Raw genomic sequence first — 25,692 nt, forward strand, 5'->3', positions numbered from 1 at the left:
AGTCACTACTGGGGTTCTCTAGGATTGCATTGTAGGGACAGTTCTCTTTAATGTTTTTATAAATGATCTGGATGCAGGACTCAAATGTGTACTAAGTTTACAGACGAAACTAAATTAGGAGGAGCTGTTGAAGTAACAGAAACCTCGCAGAGAGATCTTGGCAAACTCTAGGACTGGGAAATCGCCAGCTTTATGAAGTTTAACAAGAGGAAGTGCCAGATTCTGCATATGGGACAGAGCAGGTGTGTTCAGCCCCGAGCAGAGCAGGCCGAGGGGAGGCCTCATGGCGGCCTGCAGCTCCCTCATGAGGGGAGCGGAGGGGCAGGCGCTGAGCTCTGCTCTCTGGGGACAGCGACAGGACCCGAGGGAACGGCATGGGGCTGGGACAGGGGAGGGTCAGGCTGGGGGTTAGGGAAAGGTTCTGCACCCAGAGGTGGTCGGGCACCGGGACAGGCTGCCCAGGGACGTGGTCACGGCACCGAGCCTGATGGAGTTCAAGGAGCATTGGACAACACTCTCAGACATAGGGTTTGATTTTTGGGTGCTCTTGTGTGGAGCCAGAAGTTGGACTTGGTGATCCTGGTGGGTCCCTTCCAGCTTGTGATGATTATGGCTCTACATGTATGTGTCAGAGCTCCATTAAATGTGAGGCAGATCCAGTAATCCAGCGTCCATATTACATCCACTTCTGCCTGTGGTTGTTTCTCGGTATAGCTGATCTCTGGTTTAAATTATTCCGGTGTAATTAAAGTATACCTCCCTGTTTTGTGCTACTAGGGTCAATCTAGCTACAGTGATCTTGACAGTACTAGAGATGAAAGCGTCTATGGAGGGGTTATGAGTCTAATCAAAAGATGTCATGGGAAAAATAGACCAGTTAATAAAAAGAGATCACCCAGTCTTGTATCCCTGAGCAATTACATCGGGCTTTTCATCAGTAAATCTTAAAGGTTTTTTCAAGAATTTAATTGGTAAAACTTGCTCCTCAAAGACTGCCTTTCTAGCATGGCTTTCTCTCTAAATCTTTGTGTTTGTACTACATCAACTAACATCGTTCCTAGGATTCAATACTTCATGGTGAATTCATGTCATTAGTTCCACTTGCTCAGGGCTTTGTCTGCTGGGTTATTTTAGAAGACGGCCTGGGCCAGGAAAGCTGCGTGTCCAACCGTAAGCTCTGGGTTTGAGAAAAATGATGACCATTGCTCTGAATGTCCTTGGGAACTGGCAGCTTCAGGTTGGAAAAGCACAACCTCCTGAGCTGCTGGTGGCGAGAAACCCAGCAGGAATGGGGTCAAACCTCGTGTTTTCAGGGCAGGTTGGAAGGTGTGGATCGGCTGCTGTCTCTTTTGATCTTTCGGCTGCAGGACTTTTTGGTGGACAAGCAGGAGAGAAGTAATGGTTTCTGACAAATCTGCTGACAGGGCTGGAACCACATTAGCACTCTGTCAATCCGATCTTCCAAGAGCTGCCTTTTTTGAGACGTATTTGACTTTACTGGCTATCAAAGGCATCCTCAGTTTTTGGTCTGTATGGGAAGCATCAGGAAGCAAAGGGAGAGATGGATTGCTGCATGGCCAGCACGAAGCTGTGGGGATCAGCTGCTCGCAGGGAGCAGAAGGGACATCAAGCCCTCAAGGTTACCCTGGGAGCTGGAATGAGAGCAAGGTTGTCTTTGCCTCTGTGAATTTTCTGTGTCTGTTTTTTCTGGTCATTAGTCTGATAAGCAGGACTCTAGCCAAAGTGGAAAGGGAAACGTACTCCAATTCTCGCACAGTGGAGATGGCAGAAATGTAAAAGAGAGTTAAAAAAAACAGCTATCACTGTCTTCTTGGCCTCAAGGATGGACATCTCAGTGTGTCCTGTCCGTGTCATTGCAGTTCCCCGTACAGCTTCTGGATTAATGATTAATCCTGTCTCCGTAGATGCAGTTTCTATTGAGCTGGAAGGGTTTCCCATTTCTTTTGCTCCTGAATTAACATTTTTTTTTTTTTAGGGTAATGAGAGAAACTATGTGCATTGTTTGCTTCCCTCTGTCCAGTTCCTTTTGACAGGATTTTAGTTTAAAATGCTGTACTCGTCATGCGTGCAACTCTTTCTGTCTGGCCAGAAGTCAGTGGGGATGCGCAGTGATTCAAGTGTATGGGATGTGCCAGTATGGTACTGGGAATGCCTCTGAGATGCTGAGCACATCAGCTCTCATTGATGCCAGTGGTACACAGAGAAGCATCCTCATCTTGCAGGATTAACCCTTTTAAGGGAACTTTGCTGCTGTAGCATTTACTGTGTCCATCCTCACCCTGGGCCATGTGGCTGTTTTTCAGTGGCAGTTCACCAAGTAATTGCTGGACTGATAAAACCACTACGATTTCTCTCTGTTTTATTTTATTTTGTATTTGTTTTCTTCTTGCAGTCAATTTTTCCGTAAGTTGGGACTAAAACAAATGTACCTTCTCCCGCTACGGTCACAGGCTTTGATTGATTATTTTAATTAGCAAAACAGCCCAGACAGGCTCCTTCACCAGTAGTATTGCGCACATAAATCCTCATTTTGCCTCACATGGCTGAGCCCACATAGCTGGTGTCAGAGACAGCCCCTGTTATCTTTATGTCCAGAGGAGAAGCCATTTGGCTTGGCCGCACTCCTGTTTGTTTAAACCTTCAGCTGCACATTTCTCATTTGTAACCTCGTTAAGCGTACAGTGCCCATGGCAGGAGGGCATGTCCCAGGGCTGCAGAGGCAAAGCAGCCCTCATTGACCCATGAGTGCTTCCAAAAAGTAAGTGTGAAAGCTTAGATACTGCAATCACAAAAGCTCCGCTTTACCCAGCTTCCCTTCTTTCCCTCCAGCTACCTTTTTTCCTAGGTGTTTCTTCAATTTTAAATCAGTGTTTTGACTTCACGAGGGTTGTTTCTGTGATGGATGACCATATCTGCAGTGTCCAGAAGGCTCTTAGCATCCACTTGTGAGTACCTACAAAGGCAAAGTGTGATGAACTGCACTTACAGGAGACATGTATCTCTCTGTGGCCAACAGCCCACCGAGATTCTCCTTCTTAACCATCTTTTCACGAGCAAAATTTAATTGCTTGCTTTTTGAAACTTGGCTCTGCTAATTTGGAGTGGGGTTTTTTTGACTGCCCATGCACAGAGTGGTGTCTCTTCATCCCAACAATGCATATTTTTTCCTCTTCCCTTCGCCTGACTTGCTTTGTGAATCCCAAATCCAATCTCCCACAACATCCTTTATAGACAACTTTAAGAAAATAAACTTTTCTGCATTCTTGCTGGGCTCATTGAAAGTCACTTTTTGTTTTTTTTTTCCCCTTGCATTTGAAGCCTGAGCCCATTTCATTTAGGAAGAATAACGCTAATTTCTAATTTTTTAAATGTTTTCCTAATCAGAAGTGCTGTATGAGAAGAGCCATCGCATTTTAAATAATTGATGGCTACTTTATTGAGTTGTCAGCACTAATTCATCCTCCTTTTGAAGTGCTTGGATGTTCAAAGGAGTAATCCTTTTACAACATGCTCATTTTTTGAAGAAAAGTTCATTTTTATAATTACTTTTTTTTTTTTTCCACCGTGGAGTGTAATTGTAGCCGTGCTGTGAGGGGGAGGGATGAAGTACCTTCCAGCTCATGCAGGCTCTAAAATGCCTTTATTACTACTTTTGCTGCTAATTTCTCTGCCTCCTTCCTTTTGCAGAGCTTTAATTATACCTGTTTTAAAAGTGCATTTTGAAATATGACACCTAGTTCTCATAGAGAACAAAAGAAAGATTAATCTATTGTTAAAAGGAAAGGTAGAAAGCTATTTTTTTTTCTTCAAGGGCCACCCCTCCCTGACAAGCCCCATTCAGTGGGAGGACCGCAGAGAAGTAGCTGTGATTTTGAAGGAAGGGACTTGTCAACAGGAGAGCTGAAAACCAAAAAACAGATGCACGGATGCTGTGATCAGAGCATTCCCTCTTGCACAGCGGGTTTCCCCTCCTTCCCTCTGCCGGCAGAGGGAAAGGTTTTTGTGAGAGCGTATAAACTTTGCTAGCAGTTTAAAGGTTAATAGCACTCTAACTTACATCTGAAAGAACTGAGGGAAGAGGGAAAATTAAAAATTTCCCCTCCTGGAACTAATCTGTAAATAGACCCTTTCTTTTCCAAAAAAAAAAAATAATAATAGTTTTGCACACAAACAAAGCAGAATGGTATTTTTTATTATTATTTTTTCTTTTTTTTTATGGTAAATGATCTGCTTTTGTGCTGTGATTTTTACCTTACAGAGGGTAAAAGCTCTTCCCTTGTGTTACCCACTGGGCTGCTCCATCAAGCTGCTGGGTGGTGCCACCTTCTGCAGCCCCCGTTGTGGTCATTGTGGGCTCGATCCAGGGCTCGCTGGGAAATTTCAACCATTATTCCTGGCTCTTCTAATTAAAGCATTTGGGGACTTTGTGCCTCTCTAAGGTAAACTGGTACATGGAGTGAAAATAGAGTAAAATGATATAACTCTATGGGAGAGCCCCGCCACGGGCTGTGTTCTATTTTAATTAATTAGGTGCTGATTATAGCTGCTGGAAAAGGTAAAGATGAGAGAAAATTGAAGAGCATTGAATTGTGTGAAGATGGAATCCCAGATTCTGATCTCAGCTGACCTTGAAGTCAATGGAGTTGCACTGGATTTCTTCCAGCACAAGTGAGATGAGATCTATCCCATTAACTCGAAATAATGTCCGAAGTCAGTCATTTTAAACGTTAAAGGACAAGAAAAGATACAGTCATTCAGCTGCATCTGACTCCCATTTGTGTGAATAGCGTCAGCCTCAATAACAGGCTTGAAGATGAAGCAAACCAAACATTTCAGGCCACCAAAGAAGCTCTGATTGTTGCAAAAGGCTTCTAGCAAAAAGGCACTGAGATTTCTCTGCTTAACGGTCTATTTTCTCCTTGAAGAGTTACATCAGAAAGTGTTTTAAGGGCAGCTTGGTGACAGGTTGAACACCCTTTTTGGTATTAACATGTCATTTCGTATTTAATTCCTGCTATATTGTTTTCCACTGCACTTTGGTGGAAACAACGCGATTCCAAATTTCTGCAGCAGCTCCCCGTCCTGGGTCCAGCCACTGTGATATTTCCATCCACGACAGGGGAAACCTGCTCACCCTCAACTAAAAATGTCACTTCAGTTTTCCCTGCTTTATTGCACAGATGTACCTGCTTTCTACTCCATTTGTCCCCAAATCACTGCAGTAGTTTCTCTGGAATGAATGATGACTGACAACATTTGTCTGTATTTCTTCCAGTTGAAAGACAGCTGGGAAAAACAAACCTTTTGTCAAAAGGAAGACTTAGTTTGCAGTGCCTGGACGGTCATCCAGCACATTTTGGAGGTGACCACAAATTAGAAAATATTCTTAATCACCTTTTTTTGTGGTTAGAAACTTACAAGTAGTGAAGGTTGACCTGTTTGCCTGGAGGTCTAGCTGCAAAAACGCACACGAGCTAGGACATCAGTGCTCACATCTAGGTGCTAGTCAATCACTGACCTGAAAATAAAGCTATATGTGTTTTGGGTTTTCCTGGAGTACTTGAAGAACTCTACCTAGGGACAATTTGTGCCACTGCTTTTGCTGCTGGTACAATGGAATACAGTCTGCAGACCATCAGGGCACGATGATGGGTCTCCATAGTTGATGTAGTGAAATGGTGCCATGGTGTAACAGCTGCCACTCCAGGCTTGTAGGGACATTAGAAATGTTTTGAAGGCCCCACTCCCAGATTAGCAGAGGCGATCTAATCACAGATCTAATCAAAACAAAGTCATATCTGAAAGATATTTCTTTGGCTCTTGCCTGCCTCTTTATCTAAAGCCCTTTTTCTCATTCCCAGGTTCAAGGGAGCAGCCAACGCTCACCAATTATTTTGCGCCTTGTATTTCTGCTGGGTTAGAAATGATGTTTTTACATTTGTATTCATTCCTTTCAATATTGCTGGGGATTTGGGGATTTTGAGTTGATTCTTAGCTCTTCCTAACGAATTTGTATACAAGATGTGCTTGTTTTCTGGCTTGTAAAAGGCAAAGGGTGAAATAATCACAACCAGCAGTAGTTTGCATAGGAGCAGCCAGAACATCATCCAAATTTTGGCTGTAGAGCTCAGCCAGAGCTCGAGGAAAAGTGGCAAAGCAAATTTCTTTCAGTAGGGGAGGTTGAGTGGTTGAATTTCCTTATTTTTGCAGGTAGGAAGATTTACAACCTAACAGGGGCATTAGCGTTGGAAGGGTGCCTGAAAGAGCCCTAAGTTTGTGCTGGTGCAGTCTCACCTCGAGCACTGCATGCAGTTTTGGGTACCACAATATAAGAAGGGCATGAAATGATGAGAGAGTGTCCAAAGGAAGTCTACGAAGATGGGGAAGAGTCTAGAGGGGAAGACGTGTGAGGAGGAAGGTATTTTTGATTAACCCAAAGACATTCAGTGACCAGCAGAGCTGTCAGTATGCCCAGGGCTTCCTAATTATTGCCTCTTCAAATCAGTGGAGCACATTGCATTTCTGAAGTGTCCCTGCTCAAAGCAGCACCAAATGCTTCTGGTCCATTAGGAAGAATTTTATAAATCATCTCCATCTTCTTATGAATCATCTCCATAACCACTGGAGGTGGAATGGGGCTCACAGCAAGCGCCATGCCACAAAGCAGAGACTCTTCCCAACTATCCAAAAAAAAGAATAAACCCAAAAAACAGAAAGGAAAAGTGAGAAGAGGTTAAAGTTAAGCATCTGATGCTCTGAAAGCAGGAACGTGGTAGATGAGGGAGGAATATCCATGACAAATGGACTCAAGCAAGCAGGATGTACCCACTGTTGAGTGGAAACCAACAAGTAGCTGGAGGGTATCGGGGCTGACTTCAGCCTTCTAGGTTCTTAAAAGTAATTTGGCAACACTTGCATGGTTTGTCAAGCCAACGAAATCTCATTTAATTGAAATGAATTGCCTGCGTGTCCGTAAATGCTTACTGAAGTTTCTGTATCATAGCCTCTAAGCGGTAACACGGCCTGAGCATCTCTTAATTGCATTCAGCGTTGCATTTCACAGCTGGGCTGAGGAGCAGCCAGAAACGCTGCTTTCCATCAAGTCAGGTATCAAGCGAGGGGGAAGAAGTCCTCCTGCTAATTTTTTACATTAATAATTCACCGCAGCCGTAGCACTGGAGATACAAGGAAGAGCCGGCTGAAGTTGGGAACAGGAGTGAGACACTTTCCGAATCAAAATGTTGATTTGACAGTGAGCTAATGCGAAGAGTTTAACACGGGAGCTGATATGCTCAAGCAGATCCATTTGGGTGTCTGGGAAGATGTGAGCTTCACAAATAAACTCAATTTTTGATATAATGGGAATAAGAGCTCTCAAGCATTAAACAATCCAGCCTTAAAGAGAGGAAGGCATTTATCAGCACCTTCAATTCTGTTTTTCTGAATGTTGCTCCCAGCCTGACATGTTTTCATCAGCATTAAAAAGAAAAAAAAAGAAGGAAATTGCCCTAATGGAGCCAAGAAAGCACAAATTCCTGGATAATCTGCAGCTCTCTAAGTTAGTGCTCTTACTCCTTTATACTTAAATCAGAAGGGAAAAGCTTTGGGCATGGCTCACATGACAATGCCAGACCTGCAGCAGCACACAGCCCTCAAAAATGGTTTGAAATACACAAGGAATCATAAAATCATAGAATATCCTGAGTTGGAAAGGACCCCCAAGGATCATCGAGTCCACCTCCTGGCTTCACACAGGACCACCTAAACATTAAACCACATCTGAGAGCATCGTCCAAATGCTGCTTGAACTCTGGCAGGCTTGGTGCCTGTACACATATATACACATATCTATATATTTTATAATATATCAAACCCCAAACTCCCTCTTATGGCATTTCTGTGTGGGTATCAGCTTGTGTTTTTTTTCTTTTAAATGCGTTTCCACCCTGTGTCATTTTGCACCGATCCATATTTAAGTAATGAGAGGTTGTTTTCCCTCTGATGAGGAAAATTATTTTAAATGTTTTTCTTCCACTAGATGAGCAAGTGTTGAAATTGATGTAATGAAATAATGACAGGGGAGCATCTCCCCAGGAGCTTACTGTGGTGGTGAAAAACATGCTCCTTGGCAGACTTTGGGGTTTCCTTCTGCATTTATTCCCTGTGCACTTACTCTTTTGCTTTGCTCTTAGAGATGTCCGTGCCCATGGCATGGGGGTGGAATCAGATGGGCTCCGAGGTCCCTTCCAACCCAAACCCTTCTATGATTTTAAGATGAGGATGGCTTGGTTGGCTGGTGGGGGCTTTTCCATTCATAAATTGATTTATTTTGCACATTCATCTCTTTTAAGAGGCTACTAAAACTCAGCTCTGGGTCCACGTTGGGAGATAACCTTCTCTTTTTATGCTGAACTCTGGAGAAATGGAAGGAAGCTCTGGAAACAGCCAGTCGAAAAGTTCATATCAGCAGAGGCAAGGAGCAGGTATTTACAGAGCAGCTTGACAGCTCTGTTTGTCATACAGGCTTGGGTCAGAATCCGCTCGTCTGTTATTTTTTGGTTTGTTTGGGGAAGGGAGTTTGATTTTTGATTTATTTTGTTTTGTTTTTTCCTCATCTGATGTAAGATGCTGACTTTGAGTTGCTGGAAAAAAAGGAGCTGGTTTTGTTCCCGTTGATATTCTGGTGGCCCCATGGAGCTGCTCTTGTAGAGGAAGTCTGATGTGGAAAAAAAATTGTGGCTGAACTTTGTGGAACTACCCTTACCTCTTTGCTTTTGGATATTCCCACTCACAGGTGAAGAGTTGAGTCGATAGGGAGGAATACAGGGACATTTCCTGAGACAGGTAGGAGCAGAGAAGGACGTTATTTGGGAGCTGACAGCCTTCTGCTGGTTGGCTTTCAGTGTGAACATCAGCTCCATAATGTGCCTTTAGCTGTCCAACACCTTCTCCCTGCCTCTTCTCCCACCTTGCTGACCACATCAGGCAACAATTCAATCCACATCTGTTTGCTGGAGCCATATCCTTGCAATAATTAAACACAAAGATCATTTATGATGAGCATTAGTTCATGCCCCCAAATTATTTGTCATTTAATTACATAATAAAGCATTTATGTTTAGGAGAAGTCCATTTTAAGCACCTTTATTATGGTAAAAGTAGCAGTCATGCCACAGTTGGAAGTATTTTTCCCATTTGTGATCCATTCTCTTCGATCAGATAACTGTCCATATCTGCTCTCTCTTAGCTTTTCTATCAATTTATGATCGCGTGAAGCCTCCAGCTTTCTTCCTGGTTTATTTCTGTGTACCATGCTCTCATGAAAGGAAAATGAAAATAGAAAGAGCAGAGAAACTTGAATACTGTAATTGCTTTTTGAACCCACTTTGGGGAGCTGCTGCAGGAACAAAAGGCAAGAACATTTTAAAATATGTTTAGGTTATTAGAACATTTTAAAATATGTTTATTGCAGAAAAATGCTCAGATACCTTTTCTGACGTTTTCTAATGTAGATATATCCTTGGCACACCAAACTATTACATGGATGGTGGGAATATTTAGGCAGGGCCGGTGGAAATTGGTCAATAAAAGCATGCTTTCCTCCGACCCTTTTGAGACCGTTCGTGTCCTTTGCTGTAAGTGGATTAGCACCATTTTTCTTGGTTGACTTTTATAAATTGGTTCTGTGCAAGATAGGTGGGGTCACAACACAGCGAATCCCTTGCTTTCTTTATTCAGAGTTTGTTCTGGGATTTTCCTTAGCAAAGGAGGTCTGCGAAGACAAATATCAGGATTTGTCCTGCTTCCAGCATTCGTGGGCAGCTTTGTTTAATGGCAATAAACAGGTTTAAAGATTGGGGTTTTGGGTTAGGGGAGAGAGTGGAAGGGATTGTGTATTTGTGCAAGGGGTGGATTGCAGCCCAGGTCATGGTTGTTCATCTGAGACTTCCTTATGATAAGGACATCCCAGGGATGGCTCGAAAACTTGCATGTTGAAAGTTTCCTCCCCCAAAAAAAGAGATTTTAAGTAAAAGTAAACTTCCTAATTCTGTAAGAGATGTCTACTTTGGGGGGTCATTAAATAACAAATTCAAAGATCCATCAGCAGAACGTACTGGTGGTGGCTGGGGCTTGATGCTGGACCCTGGAAAGGGCAAGCCAGGGAAGATGCAGAGCTTCAAGACTGAATTGATATCTGCTGGGACACCTTAAGACTCAAATAATCGAAGATCTGTACATGCCAAGCAAACGTTTGCTCAAAACATGCCTGTAAGTATTATTTTTGTGAGAGCTTGCATCCATATTCATTTAACGCAAGGATAATGAGATTTCTGTGTCTCCTATACATCCTTCACGTTTAAGTCAAACATGTCAGAAAAAGAAGATTGAATGCATTGTAGTTAATGTGGCTACATTTTGGGTAACCACACAACTGCCGAGCGGGGCTTTCAGACTCATGTCATTCTGAGTGATTATTATTTAATGTATTTATTAACATGGAGATGAAATTTCTGCGCAGCTGTTGGAAAACATTTTATGGAACCGTTAACGCCGGGGTTTGTGTGAGATGAGGTAGTGAGGTAATGTTTTGTTTTCGGTTCTTCTGATTTTTATTAGAAACAAACCTGAAAAAAAAAGAGCCGTGGGTTCTGTTTGCATCTGTCAAGAGAGAATGTTCCTGTGCTGCACTGTTCAAATAACACATCAGAGGAACAGCCACGGGGTCTCGCTGGAGGTAGGACGACCTCTGGGCTCCAAGGGGGACGCAGTGTCATAGGATCCTACAATCATTAGGGTTGGAAGAGCCCTCCAAGATCATCTGGTCCAACCATGCCCCTGCCACTAATGTCACCCACTAAACCATGTCCCCAAGCACCGCGTCCAACCTACACGTCCAGTGAAGGTTTCGTGGCAGATTCACAGGTAGGTGAGGTGCCCCTAGATGGTGCTGCTTGCTGAAGCAGAGGAGATTGCTCAGCCATCTGATTTTAGTTGACAACCTCCACTCTTAGAGCTTCTCAAGATCTTGAGAAGGTCCATGCTCCTCTGTGGCATTGATGGGAGCACAACACAGCTCCTCAGAAGACCAGGGCTGCCGTATATCCCATCCTAGGGGTGGTCAAATCAGTGTCCTGCTCACTCTTCCTCAGCCTCTGAACTTTTAAGAGGTGATTTTTGGCTTCTGTCCTAATTGCTTGGACAGCAGGTGGGTCTGCATGGCAAACAAAGATCCAGGGACGTGGTAGCCCTCCTGATGTTGTCTGAGCTTTCACTTTTTTCCAGAGGTAGGAATTTGGGGAACATAAGAGCAGTGATAAGGAGATTTACCAAATCTTCCTTGCCATCTTGGAATGGTCAACAAGAAATATTATTGATCCTACCAGGAAAAAAAAAATAAAGACTGGGGAGAATCTGAGAATCTCTCCTATTCATTAGGCTTCATCACGGCCTGTGATAGTTCAGCTCGATCCCTAACTACTTCATGCAATATCCTTTCCAAATCACATTAAGGCTGACAGCTCTGGATTGCCTTGATAGATGTGGAAACGTTCGGCCCCGTAGTGAAAGCTGCCGGCACGTGGGCCTCGCTGATACCTCCTGTCACCAAATCTAATGGTGTGCTCTCGTGGAAGTGAATCCTAAGCTCTCATTACACATCAAATGAAAACTATCTGCTTGTTTCAGTTTCGAATCGATGGTAATTAACGTCCAGCAAGGTGGGCAGTAGGTCTGAGGGCTGCATTTTAGAAGCACAGCTCTGGGAGGGACCTCGTGGGTCAGGAAGTCCTGTGCCTGCCATCGGCTGCACAGCATCGTGCAAACACTTCTCATAAACGTACTGAGTCTGTCCTCAACGTAGTGTTGCTTTAGTCCTTTGCCATCTGGTTTCTAGCCCAAAAGGCTACTGAATATGGTCCTGAGCTGAATGAGCGGTGTTACCTGGATTAATTACTGCTTTCTCGCTGCCTCCAAGGGGGTCTGAGGACCATTTAACATTTCTGGGCCTCTATTTTCTCACCTATGAAATCGAATTAAGGGAATTCCATTCAGAGGCATTATCAAGCCACTTTCATCAGCCTGCTTCATGCTTCTTGGATGGAGGACGTGTAAACGCAGAACACCTCCGTGTTGCAGTAATGCATCTCCCCTTTTAAGCATTAACACAAAAAAAAAAAAAAACTCTTCTCCCTCCACAAATTCTCCTATTTTTGCCTGGTGGCACTCCCCACGTATCTGAGTGCCTCTTGCCCCGTACAAACTCCCACATGTCAGATTCCCGTGGGTTTCCACCAGCCTCCTCCTCTCCCATCCCAATTCCAAAACCCTCCCAGTGCTCCAGCATCCTTGATGCCATGTTCCCCATCAGGCCAGGCCGTGGCTTTCATGAGAAAAACATTCCTCTTACGTAGGAATGGAACAAAAATAAAGAAACGAGCATTAACTGAGGTGCTTCAATTCGCTCCTTCGAGGTGGAAGCGAGGCAGATATTCTGCCACGAATTGCAGCAAGGTCTTGATGCCGCAGACAAATTTCCCCTCCGCAATCCCTGCGATCCAAACGCCTCCCCCAGAGGCAGAAGGACGGCACGAGCGATCTCGAGTGCCACCTGGCTTCCCAATAAAGCTCGCATCTCCTCCGCTTCACTCGTCGGGGATCTGGCTCCTCGCAGCAGCACGGCACTGCCAGGGAGATCTTTGCAAATATGACAACACTGGAGAGACAAATTATCTCCGTTCGGAGCTAATTTCTGTTTCCCAGCAGGGCTCCGCCGTGACCCCGCTGGGCTTGGAAATGCCGCTGTTTGGTTAATAGATGAATGTTTTGTGGATGACTGTATCTGTGCTCTGCTGGTGCCAAGTTTGGTTTCCTCTGCTCCCTTGCCTTCTCACTCGCAGCCAACATCGCGAGGCCTAAATGGATTTATTCACAGGACAATAACTTGACTGTCATTAGCGCGGGGAAAATAACGTATGAGCAAGCGATGAAACAAAATGCTCATTCTCTGCCATCCATAACTGCCTGGGAGGTCTCTTAAAGACGTACTGTAGGGAGCCATCTGCTCGGAGGGGAGATGGGGCTGTCAGGAAATGATGCACAAGTTGGAGATGGGAAGGGAAGATCTATAGTATCATCCAGACCATTTGCTGAGCAGGACTGCTCATTACTGCTCTGCCCGCGCCGGCTGGGAATTGAACAATGGCATCTCGGCTGTTATTAGACATCTCTCATAATGAGCTGACCCACTGGGTCTTTCCTTTCCCAATTGGATCTTTTTTTTTTTATTATTTCCTTTGAGAATGGGATTTTGGGGAAAAGGCGATGACTTTTTCAGTGCCCTCATGCTGCATTTTGGAAGCAGGGTGTTGCGGTTGCGCCGCGCTCACGGTTTCTTTGCCATGATGGAAATCCTGAGTTATGAGCAGAGAGCTACCAAACTGCTGGGTAGTTCATTTAACTCATTTTGTTCCTTGCAGGGAGTACAAATATTCATCACATAGCGTGGAAAACCGTGAACCACAACTGAACACTTCTGTTTCTTTGAGTTGAGTTTGGGTTTGGGATTTATTACCAGTCTCTGGGCAGAGCGTGATAAAATACCCTAAGAGTATAGCTTGTCACCCTGGGTTTTGTGGCTGTGGAAGGGTGAAGGTGGATGAAATAAGAGTTCCCCAGACATGTGTAATTCAGGGTTTATCTACGGGAGCGTTTCTCACCCCATCACATTTGACTTTGTGACGCCTGGCAAACAACTTATACCTAACACCAATACTTGCTGCAGAGCCTGGCCCCCAGCCAGACCTTGTTTTCTCTTGGAAGGTGTTGAGACGAGCTCTACCAAAGGTTTTCCTTTTCATTTGCTCTACCATGTGAACAGGACGGTGAAATTTGCTGCCGTGGTGGTAGCTCTGCCCTGTCCTTGCGAGATTCCCTGCAAACATCCAAGCACTCCCATTTCTTTGTGCTGTCTTAACCCAGTGCAGCCAACCATTCCCACTGAAGGTGGTCAATCAGAAAAGGGAAGTGCTTGGCAAAATGATGGCATTTCCCAAATTGCTCGCAGTTTTCCGGAAAAAAATGGTAATCTGAGTTTCCATCCTTACACCAATGCTTGGAAGCATCCAGCTTGAGAAATGCGCCCATGCACAGATCCATCACCATGTGGTGTCTGAGAAAAGGCAAGTAGCTGCGTTCGTGCAGGAGAAAACTGTTCCAGTAGTGGTTTAATCCTTCACCCAAGTCTCATTGCAATTGCTGCCTCTCTGTGCACGATTCGAGGGCTGGTGGTGTCTCTTCTACCATCTCCTGAGCAGAAGAGTTTGTCCGAGTGGATTCTCCAGGGTTTTGAAGTGGTCGCTCACTTGTGATGAAGGCAGCATTAATGCAAACTGTTGGCTACTTGGAGCTGCTCACAGTCTCCATGCATGAGAAATTTTGAAATAATCCTTTGGAGACGTCCAGGGCCAGCTCTGTGATCTCCTTAGTCTTTGATGTGTAGAACACGGGGCTTAATTTATTGAATGAATCACAAGTGATGCCGTCAAGTGCAGCGCACGGGTTTTCTCCTTTCCAGGCTTTTTGGGCAGAGGGCTTAAAGCTGCAGCTTCCCTTGGATTGAGGTGCTGTGCCAGGGCAGCCTGTGCCACCCTGAAATGGTCAAATCAAACCCCAGGACTAAATGCAGCAACTTAACAAAGGGAATAAATGAACATTTAGAGCTATTAATGCTCCTGCTTCCTTTTGCAGGAGAGGAGACAACTGATCCTTTTGTAGTTTCCATCTTGGGAAGCTGTGCAAGAAAGCTGAGGTTTTATAAAACTAAGGTTTCACAAAACTGAGGACATTTTGATTCTTTTTTTCATCTTTCTTGTCCTAGAGAGCCTGGTGATTAGAGCCTTGGACACTAAGACATTGAAGTTTGAGTCCTTCTGCTGACCAAATGGCATAGGAGAAAAATTTTACTCCATCCTGTTGGTTTCCTAACCACTGAGAAAAGCAGAGGCCAGTTTTGGCTATAAATGTTTCAGCACTGCTCAGTTTTAGAGGAAAAGTGAAAAAGATCACGATTTCACCCATACTATGGGGGGAACCGAAATTAGAAACATCCGAACGTTGGGAGCGTTTTGGAATATTTGAGATTTCTCTTCTTTAATCTCTAATTCCACCATTTACAAAACAGTCATCTACAGATTAAAGCCAAACCATTGTTTAGGGGAAAAAAGGGAGTTTTTTCTTACAAGTTGAGCATGCTTAGACAAGCTGAGTTGGTCTCCTGCTTTTTATAACAGCTCTGCAAAAAAGGAAGCGCGTACAATCCCTGTGGTTTAGCTGCTTTTATTTTTCATCTCTGCTGCCTTACAAAGTCAAACCGCAGAAAACAATGCAATAATTTTAACTGTCAATTTTAATATACTTCTGGATGTCTCGCTAGGAATTTAATCTGTTGTATGGAGCTAGCTGCACCCTCCTGTAGGACTTCTGCCTTCTCCCGAGTCCCCCAGAGGAATATATCAGAAAAAAAGTGGGAACATGTTCAGAAATACAGTGTTCCTAATCTAATTAATTGTAGCTGGATAATGAAGAGGAAGAGACTGTAGATAGGAACATGAAATGAAGTGCTCCAGGGTTGAGGTTTGACTCACCTGTGTCTTTTGGGACCCACCCTATACTGGGTGTTGCCTTCTAGAAACCCGCTGGTGACATCGGTCTTGTCACCCTGTGATGTCACTTAGCCCTACAAACGAGGCTTTTTGACACTTGCTCTGAAATCTGACAGATGGTCTTGTAAGGTCAGTGAGATGGCCTCAGTCTGGTCCCAGAAGCTCCCCTAGCAGTTAGAGCTCATCTCATAAAGCTGCTACGTGGATTAGTTTTGGCCATTTTCTTTCTAGCCATCCCCCACACTTTGCATTTTCATCAGCTCTCATTGAATTTAAATTACAGCTGTGCTCTGTATAGGTAGGTTTTCGTATTGATGTCCATGTGCACAGCATAAATCCAGGGCCACAGCATCTTTTTGGGGCTCAGTCCTGCTTCACCATTCCCCTTTTTCCTAATTTCTGTTTCTGCATCGGGCCAGCTGCCCTTCTGCGGTCACTGTGCAGGGACATCTTCACGTGGGGCATGCACACACCCCTCCTCTCCAGCCAGAAAGTTTTCACAGATAAGAGCACTTTTAATCTTCGGGCTCCAAGATTGAAAGAAAGAGACCTCAGAGCACACAGAGTATTCATAAAAATAATACGGATGGCTCTTTTTCTCCAAACTGGACTAACCGTGTGAAAACATTTATTTAAAAACGAGGTTCGCTCTGCTTCCAGAATTGATGCCCTGCTTCTGAGCATCATTAATTTCCCGGTCCGTGTTCAATTTGTGTCGTGCTGCAGGCCGCTAATGATGTTCTAGAGCGGCTATCACAAAGGAGAAGGAAACCTGCCACTCAGTGCATGGGAAATAAATCGCCACCTTGCCACGAGATTACCTGTAATTGGGAGAGTCGTGTGAAATCCTAAGAGCCACTTCTGGGAATATTCGGGGGGGGGGGCTGAAAATGTCAGGGACCGGCTTTTGAGCTCCTGCCGTACAATCTCAGCTCGAAATAGCTGAATGTTATTCCTTCCCGTTGCAGCCTTGCACAAATGTCTGTTGATTAATAAAGGAAGAGCGTGGTCTGTGCCTGGCACTTTTGAGTGATAAACAGTTATGCAGCAGTAAAGAGGGTATATTAAAGGGTAAGAGCTAATGACTTTTCTTGTGTGTGTAACACATTAAAACCAGCGTGAAGCTCCAGCTATTTTATCAAGCCGCTAATGTCCCTGACAACATTCACTTGGTGGGAGTGAATGAATGGAAATCCATTTAGAGAAGTAAATTAAAATACCTTAAAAAATGTCTTTAATAATAGCGACAGAACTCAGCAGGACCAGAGAAGTGAGAGATACAAAAGACCTATTAAGTTATCCAGTCCATCTCCCTGCCAAGGCAGCACTATTCCTTATTATGCAGTCACTGCTGCATCATTCGGTGCAGATTTCAACGTCTCAAGTGCCGGGGGCTCTGATGGGAGGGTAATCTAGAGGCTGGAAGATCAGACTGTCACAAAACTCCCGTGTGCAGCCTCGTTTTTCCTTCTCTGCTCGTCTCCCGTGCCACGCACAGGTGCGCAATGGGACTAAATGGAAGAAAATCCATTTTGGAGATTTAACTTCTGTCTTTCCTGCCCGTGACGGTGCTGAGCCAGCAGGATGCTCGCTGCTGGGGATGCCCGTGTGTCTGAGGACTATTGCAAGACGTCTCCTCAAGGGATGCTCAGATCACTCAGATTTGTCACAGAGGTGACAGCCACCCCAGCGGGGGGAGCTCGGTGGCTTCTGATGGAGCTGCTCCATCCTCAGTGCCATGCCGCCCACCTCCTGGGCATTGGCTAAGAGCTGACGTGCCAAAACTTTCTGTTTCATGGGGAATTTTGGAGATTTTTAATAGGGGGGGTTATTTATTCGCAAGCGTACCTTTGGGCATCTTTTCCTATGGGATTTATTTGAGCTCCGAATCGGAATAAATGCGTCTGATTTCCAGCATAATCAGCCCTAGAAGCTCGCCCCGTAATTTCTGCATAGAGTCCATAACTCCTCTTTGCAAGTAGCTTACCTTGTAGAAAAGTACCTGTGCTTGATTTAGAGCCTCGCAGAGGTGGAGAATCCAGCAGAGGCAATCGCAAGCTGTTCGAGTGCTTAATTACCTGCGCTGGTAAAAAACACGGAGCGCACTTCAGCTGCTATCTGCTGGATCTTGTTACGGCTTTTTGTGCTGGTCTAAAAGACTTAAATAAAATAAATAAGGAGCTTGAAAAAAATCTCCTAATGTCGTAGGCATTTGGGAGGTGAAAAAAGGGGTTTTCTCCTCTTTTTGTGCACAGGTCTCAACAGAAGTGATAAAAAGCTTTTCCTAGGGAGTTACCTGCTCACATCTTTCTGTCTGGGTGGCAGAAAAATTGTTTTCTGGGGAGGAAAATGAGCTGTTGTCTCCTGTGTGAAGGTCAGCATGCAGCGGTCACTAAGGATTGAGAAGAGCTGAACTGCAGCCCAGATGGGAAGTCTTCGTCCTACAGGATGTGAAAAAGCAGATGGTGGCTGATCCTGAGCTGAGTTGCTGTAAGACTTGGTTTAAGGGACTTGGTTTAATCCAGAATCAGGGAAATCTTACGAACACAGCTTCTCCTTGCTCTGAAGTGCGACCTGGAGCAGAAATCTCTCTCAAATTTGGATAAAGAGCAGTAGAAAAACTCTCATCCAGAAATTCCTACAGTCCCAGTGGCTCCTCCTCAGCTTTCTCCAGCTTTGGCCTCACGTACTACAGAAATGACACGCGAAAAAGAAAAGACTGGGGGCTTTTGTTCAAGTTACAGGATCTATGATTATCACGTACCCTTTTTTTTTTAAATTGTTGCAGACCATAGTTTGAAAATACTCCTGGCAAACTCCTCTTCTGGTGCTTTAAATAGCTGTGATTCATTGGGTATTTACCGGGCTTCAGCAGGGCTGGCTGCAGCTCGTGTTAACGTGGTGTAGAATAGGGACTCGTGTGTTTAAATCCCGTGCTCTGTGAAATCCTAAATAATGAATATAGCGGTTAGAGGAAGAAAACAATTCTTCTGCATGGGCAAAGGTAGCACAGTAATAAGCAGATTTTACGGTACGTGTTTTCTGTTTTTTTTTAAAAAAAATATGTATGTTTTGCTCTTCATCAATATTCTAGTTCACTGGAGCAAATGTTTTCTGCATCACACAGTTCCAGGTAAATAAGAGATACCCAAGACCTTGTTGGTGCACTCACGTGGCTGCTGCTGCACCACTTTTAATGTTAAGAGGGAAACACGGAGTATGATGGGCTCCTGTTAGCATCTGTGCTGTGGAGGCACTCAGGACTTCTCCGAATAAAGCCCGTAAAATGAAAAATATCACCTGCAGAGAAACAGGCAGAGATGTAGCGTAAAAAAAAAATAAAAAATCCCTCCGAGTTAGGAGCATTTGGGAAGCAAAGTTGCAGAAGGATGTGGTATAACCATAGTAACGGGCAGGATTCTACAGAACTGATACTGGAATAATGAATTTTGCTGAAAAAAAAATAAAATAAAAATGCTGGATGAGAAAAGCAGGCTATCAGATTTGGAGACCATAAAAAGAGTTTTGCATTTCAACATGTATTTGAATTGATACATACTAAAAACCCCAGCCCTTTGTAAACCCGGCGTGTACCGCAGCAGCAAACAAATTGCAAAGCCCCCTTATCACTCAGTGTGAAATAACCACTAATCAGTAAAACGGGCAATTTAGACTATCATCTTCCCTCTTTTAGCTAAAAAAAAAAAAAAAAGGTTGGTTCAGGGTTTGGTGTTGCTTTTTTTTTCCTGTTGTACTGAGGGTAGCTCCATGGATGTAGGGGTGCGGTTTGGTGCCACGAAGCGGGGGCAGAGCTGGGGCAGTTTCCTTGGCCAGATTGTCCCAGATTTCCAAATAACCAAGACAATTTCCAGGTTCTCTCGGGTATTTTTCAGACATCAGGTAGGTTTAAGCAGGCATCTTACAGCAGTACTCAGGGGAAACTGGGTCCCCAGCTCCTGCGTTTCATTTTACAATGATTTCCATCTCCAGGTCTGCCCCACCGACACGTAGCATCCCCAGTCGTGGTCGTTGGCCTTTTGGGATATCTGTTAAACTGGCAGAATTTGGGCAAAGGGAATGAAGCCATTTGTGGTTTTATCTCCATCTCCCATCGCCGTTCAGTGTGCTGGCAGCAGTTGATATTTCCCAGCTCCCAAGAGCCCCTCCAGGTGTTTCTGCATCTCACCCAGTTCCTGGGGCTCTCCCCCTTCCCAGTCCACACCAGTACAGCGAAGCCCCTGCTGGGAGGGGTCACCACAGAGCTCCCTTTCACCCGCCCGCAGGGTGACAAAGCGTTATTAATTGACAACAGAGGAACCAAATTGCATCTGGCAGCCTGACGCTGCCGAGCATCACGGGTCACAGCCCGCGGGAGGCGGCCCCGCAGGTGGGGGGCACAGCACAATAAGATCAAAATAAATAATACGAAATAAAATAATACGAAATAAAATAATATGAAATAAAATAAAATAATAAAATGAACTTTAAAATAAAATAATAAAATAAAATAAAATAAAATAAAATAAAATAAAATAAAATAAAATAAAATAAAATAAAATAAAATAAAATAATGATGCTAATAGGTGTCATAAAATTAAGCCTAGATCCTAGACCCTGGATTTCAGATATTTGGAGAACTGTGCATCTTGATGCAGAATCCTGCATACCAAGCCAAAATGTAAGAGCCCATCAAGCTTAGCTCTCTCTCCACAACCCCTGTTATGTGCTGGAGACACTTTATTGCACCTGATGGCATTATGCTGGTGTGATACTGGGCCTCCCAGTATAAAAGAGACAGGGATGTACTGGAAGGAGCCCCATTCCGGCCTGGCAGCAGATCAGATGCAGCTGCTGAGCAGAAAGTCAATGGAAGAAATCAAGAAATCCCAGGTGGGACTGGTGGGAACTCTTCACCTGAGCCTGCCCTGCTGCCAGTGCTTGCCTTGGGAAACGAGGAAGAGCGAAGTTATGAGAAAAGAAGCTGAAATACGCCCTTGCTGGATGCTGTTTCTTCATGGGCTCGGTTAAAGAGGGGGAATTTCCCTACGTGTGGCGTCCTCTGACACACACCACGCAGTGGTGATGGCACCGAGGCTCCTGAGCTGGGGCAAACAAGCAGCCAAACGCCCACGGGTCCAACAAAAAAGCAACACCAGCCATCCAGGCAGGAAAAGAAACACCCCAGGGTGTCTCCTTCTCACCCCAAGGAGACCTCAATCCCAAGCACCCCACTTCGGAGTGCAGCCCCCACCTCCTGGGGCCATATGAAGAACCGGAGCCTCCGTGACCCTCCTGGCTGATGGCACAGCATCCAGCGCCCAAGACAGGTGAGGTTGCTTCGAGAAGAACAGATCCGTACGGAGGATGTTTTCCTGCTGGGACAAGCATAGGCTTCCTCCCCCCGACGTGTAGATTTTTATATTTTCAGCTTTTCCCCGAGGAATAGTGCCCCCAGCGTGGGTCATTGGAGCCCCCTGCTGAGCACATCTCAGTACCAGCAAAGGATGAATAATGTTTTGGAAAAACGAACTGAATGATTTTGGGGGCAGCTGAGAAGCTGTGATTTTAAAAAAGGCAAGAAAATATACAAATAAACGTCACGTGTCAAGGCAGCAGTGTGAGATTTAGCCACCAGTATGTTTTGGAAGCGGTCCGAAACCCAGAGCTGGGGTCAGCGCTGAGGTTGAAGAGGTTTGCAAAGCTTTTGTCTCTCCTGTTCTGCCTTTAATTACAGCTGTGCTCCGTATAGCACTTCTTAAATTGTGGGGTGTCAGCTATATTCCAGCCTAAAAATTAGATGAGGCTCTATTTATTTTTTCCTTTCAGGCAGCCACATCCTGCACTCATCTGGTGCCTTCCTCTGCCAAGACATCTCAAGGAGATTTAAGTGATGGGCAATAATACACTCATCACCAACAACCTTTACAGTGCCAAGGTCTCTTCCTCCATCTGCTGCGTTTTCAAGAGCCCATCATATGCTGAAGACGTCCCTGCCCGGGGAGATTCCCATCTTCACCTTTCATCCCCCAAGAAGTTGAAGAGTTTGCAAGTGAATGTGCAAGCGAGAAGCTGCAGTTTATGCAGAAAAAAAAATACTTGGGATGGAGATTGTTCCTCTAATCCTTTCATTGCCAAAAAGTCAGAGAAAACAAAATGATAGGTTGAAAATTTATTTTTTGTGTAGGCTTGGCCTGTTGCTTGAACTTTTTCTGTGTGTTGGGGACTCGCTAATCCCTGTTCTGTTGTGCCATGCGCCTCTGCAGCCGCCACAGGGACCCTTGGAGACCCCAGCCGTGTCATGCCATCGGGTACCCTCTTTCTGTAGAGGAATTTGGTCATTTTTAAAACATAGGTGGGGTTGCACAAGTTATAAAGGTGAGGGAGAGTTTCAGCAGTGAGGAACCAGGGCTTGGGGAATGAAGCAAATTTGATTTTCAAGAGAAGGGGGCTGTGGGAACAGAAAAGGAAATCCCACGACCTGTTGTTTGTTTTTTTTTTGTATTTTTTTCTGCCCCATCTGTCAAACGCAGGGATAATACCTCTGGGGCTGCTTATTCTTCTCCATCATTTGAGGCTGGGGAAAGCAGTACGGTCAGAGCGTAAATTATACGTGCCCTGGAGCTCCTTTGCGTTATCTGAAGTTTCGGCACAACTGAGAGTAAGGGCTGTATCAAGGAGCAGTGATAAATGTTTGCAAAATACATTAAAGATAAAACCCACGGTGTTAATAACGACCGGTGCTATGCTGTTTTATCATATTACATTGACAGCAGCTAATGGACAGGAGGTCGTCGGAAGGAATTTCTTTTTTATTTTTAGTAGCTGTGAGAAGACCCCTTTGAAACCTTCACCCCGATGTGCTGGAGGAGTAATGAATCACAGCCTCGGCGTGATGTTAGGATTCAGCACCACGCCGTGTTTTCAGGTGCGAGGCGATGAATATTGTTCGGCGGACGCGTTGCCTTGTTAGTGTGGGTTTTTTTGAAAGGGTTCATTGAAGTGTCTTGCCATAAAATTATGCTTTGATCAGATCCATTTGCCGTTAATGAATCCAGATGGGTTAGCGGCAACTGGATTGTAACTCTCTGATAATACACGCGCTGCCTTTCATTTCCTCGCGCCGAGTTTTAGAAGATCCTGCGCCGGCCCAGCTAACGAGTCCAGCTGTATTAACATGGCCTAATGCATCCTAATACACAGCATCCCCAGGGACACATGCAGATGTGTCAGGATTGCTTTGGAAAAGGTTAAAATGTTAGAGAAAAAACAGCCTATATGTATCTAGTACAGCCTTCTTTCATATGGTAATTGTCCTTTTTTTTTTTTTTAAGTCATGCAAGTAGCTTAGTCTTCTCATTAAATCAAAAGACCTTCTTCTGAAATCAAGATATTGACAGGAGCTTAGCTCTGATTTTAATGTTGTTGTAGAGAGGAGAAAGTAAGTGGGAGAAGCTCTGTGGAAACCAGCAGTAGCCTCCCTTTTAACGTATGGTCTTTGGGTTTTTAAGTTGTTGTTTTCTCGGATATTGAGTTATGAAATGAAATAGAAATGGGGCAGGTTGAGAGCAGCTTTGATTCCTCTTCATGTGGTTGCGTGTCCCAGGCATAAAGTTCACTGCAATGGGAGGACACAAGGAAGGATGGATCCTTCCCCTAATAGAGAGCAGGTAATGGCACGGGTCTCCGAAAAGCCCACCCATCTCTCACCAGTAAAATACCAGTGGAAAACAAAATGATTATCCACACAAAGAGGCAAATCGTTGCTTTTGGTTTCCAGGTTGCTACACAAGTTAGGAACTTTGGGGTTTTCTTCTTCCCTGTGCAATTTCCCTATGTAACTGCCCCACAGAAAAGGGTCACGATCAGCCCCAGAAGGAGACGGTTGGATTTGGACCGACAAGGCAAATTCTTTATTTCCCACGTGTGCAGTCAGAGATTTCTTGTGACTTTTGTAAGCGGGTTGGAGAGCCACCTTGTCCTCTGCCAAGAGACAAACGTGGCCGTGGGAGCACATTTAAACCCATTTTGGTGCAAAGTGAGTTCCTTTTACAGAATCCCCTTGCACTGAAGGTGTAATTATGCCTTAGTGGATCCGATTGATCTCATTTCCCCAAATTAACACGTAAATTTCACACCTCACTTCCCAACCCAACCTACATGGTTTAGGGTTTCCTCTCAAGTGAAAGGAGCCAGATCAATGTCTCATTTTAGTGAAATTTGGGTGAATTCTTAAAAGGCTTCTCTTAGACTCGCTGGGGTCAGCTCAGTGTCCTGGCACGCTGGTGGCCAACCAGTGGGGACGGAGGCACCTCTGGGTCCATCTGCCCTGTGGACCTCCCTTCAATTATTTACGGACATGGATAAGACCTCCCAGAGCCTCCTCTTCTCCAGCTCCAGCTCTCTCAGCCCTTCCTCGTGGCAGAGGTGCTCCAGGCCCTTCAGCATCTTGGTGGACTCTTGGACTGGGTTCTTGTCCAGTTCATTTGCTCATGATGACCCCAGGTTGCAAATCGTTTAGGGTTGGTTGGCCTGACCCATGGGCATCATGTCCAGGGTGGGATTGAATTTGTATTAAAGCACAGCTAATGGTAGTAACAGGAGAAGCAGCATAGACACAAACATCTGAGAGGTGGCTGTGCCAAAATACATTTTTGCTTGGACAAAACAATCCTGAAGTGTTGCTAGTTGTGATACGAAAGGTCAATGGTTTGCTTAGGAGCAAGTTAATGCGATATGAGGGTGACCAAAGAGGAGTTCCCTCCTCCAAGTGCAGTGGAGAGCCAAGGATGCCTCAGGCACAGCATGGTTGGTGACTGAGCCTTCATTTAACCCCCCCTGCTGCCCTCATGCTAAGGAATAATCCGAGCTCTGACTGAGGACGAGGTCTGCAGATGTGTTCTTTTTTTTTTACCAAATCAGGGCCAGGTAGCGGAGCAAAATCAATTCCTGTCACTCACGGGGAACTCTGGAGGAGCAGGATTATGGAGCAGGGCGATGCTGCCGCGCTTTAATCTGGAAATCAATACAGAGAAGGAAGTTGGGCTTGTGGGGATATTGCAGTGACTGTGATTTCGGTTTTGATGAGATTTTGCTCTGCAAACAACTGAGTCACTAACTCCTCTTCACAGCCTGATTAATACAGAGAAAAAGCTAAAATCAACCTTGATGCAGCTCTCTGGAAGTCCCTGGAGTACTCCCGGTATTGCTGGAGTCCAGAGTTTCTCAAATGAAGCACAGCTCCCAGATGCTTCAGTCTCCTTCTTTGCCTTCGTGCATAGCTCAGGAGCAGCCCTCCGTTCTGCTGAGCCTGATATTAATACAATAGGTGTCATTCTGGGACTTTGATAACCTCCCTTCGTGATTGTTTAGAGAAACAAAATCAAATACAGCAGGCAGGTCACCTCGGGGTGCCTCAGAAATCCCCAAATTCATACAGGGTGCTGTAAATCCGGGATGCTATCAGATGCACAGTACCTCCTTCTTCTGCAGGCTGTCAAAAGTGCCTCATCCATAGGCTGGGGAGGAGCATTTTCGGTTTGCAGCTTTGCCCTGTTGTTCCCGTGATCATAATAACACCGCTTGTCATAACAAAAGGATTGCAAGGTGCTACTTAACCCTCGGCCTCAGCAGCAAGCTTGTCCCCAGCACGTACAGTTCATACAAATGTGAGCCGTGGGTGTAAGCCCCTAGTTGTTAGGATGGTCTGTGAGTCCAGAATTACTGGTCAGGCTGAAAGGCTCCGTGTTGGAAAGCCCAAGCAGAGCCCCAGCGAAGCTGCAGGTACCTGGTTCCTCTAAAAATCACACGTCTGAATTTTGAGGTTTCACCTGGTGAATAAAAGACCCAGAGAACTGCAACCGTCCTGAGCCACTGGCTCAAAAAGCCAATCTCTCCCAGACCCGATATTCAAAGCCCTAAGCCATCCCTCTCCCTTGGTTTCTGCTTTTTCCTCTTCCGTTCTGCTTTCCATCACTTGGTGACACGGGCTGTTCCAGCATCTGCTCGGCGTCAG

The 25,692-nt window shown here is 45.0% G+C and overlaps 1 protein-coding gene across 4 annotated transcripts in view; it reads left to right on the forward strand.

Annotated features, from left to right (window-relative positions):
• EXOC4 (exocyst complex component 4) overlaps window positions 1-25,692 on the forward strand; it is a 365,076-nt gene that overhangs the window by 274,070 nt on the left and 65,314 nt on the right. The gene's annotated exons all lie outside the window — the stretch shown is intronic.

This window comes from Anas acuta, chromosome 1 (assembly GCF_963932015.1).
Source record: "Anas acuta chromosome 1, bAnaAcu1.1, whole genome shotgun sequence".
Classification (NCBI taxonomy): domain Eukaryota; kingdom Metazoa; phylum Chordata; class Aves; order Anseriformes; family Anatidae; genus Anas; species Anas acuta.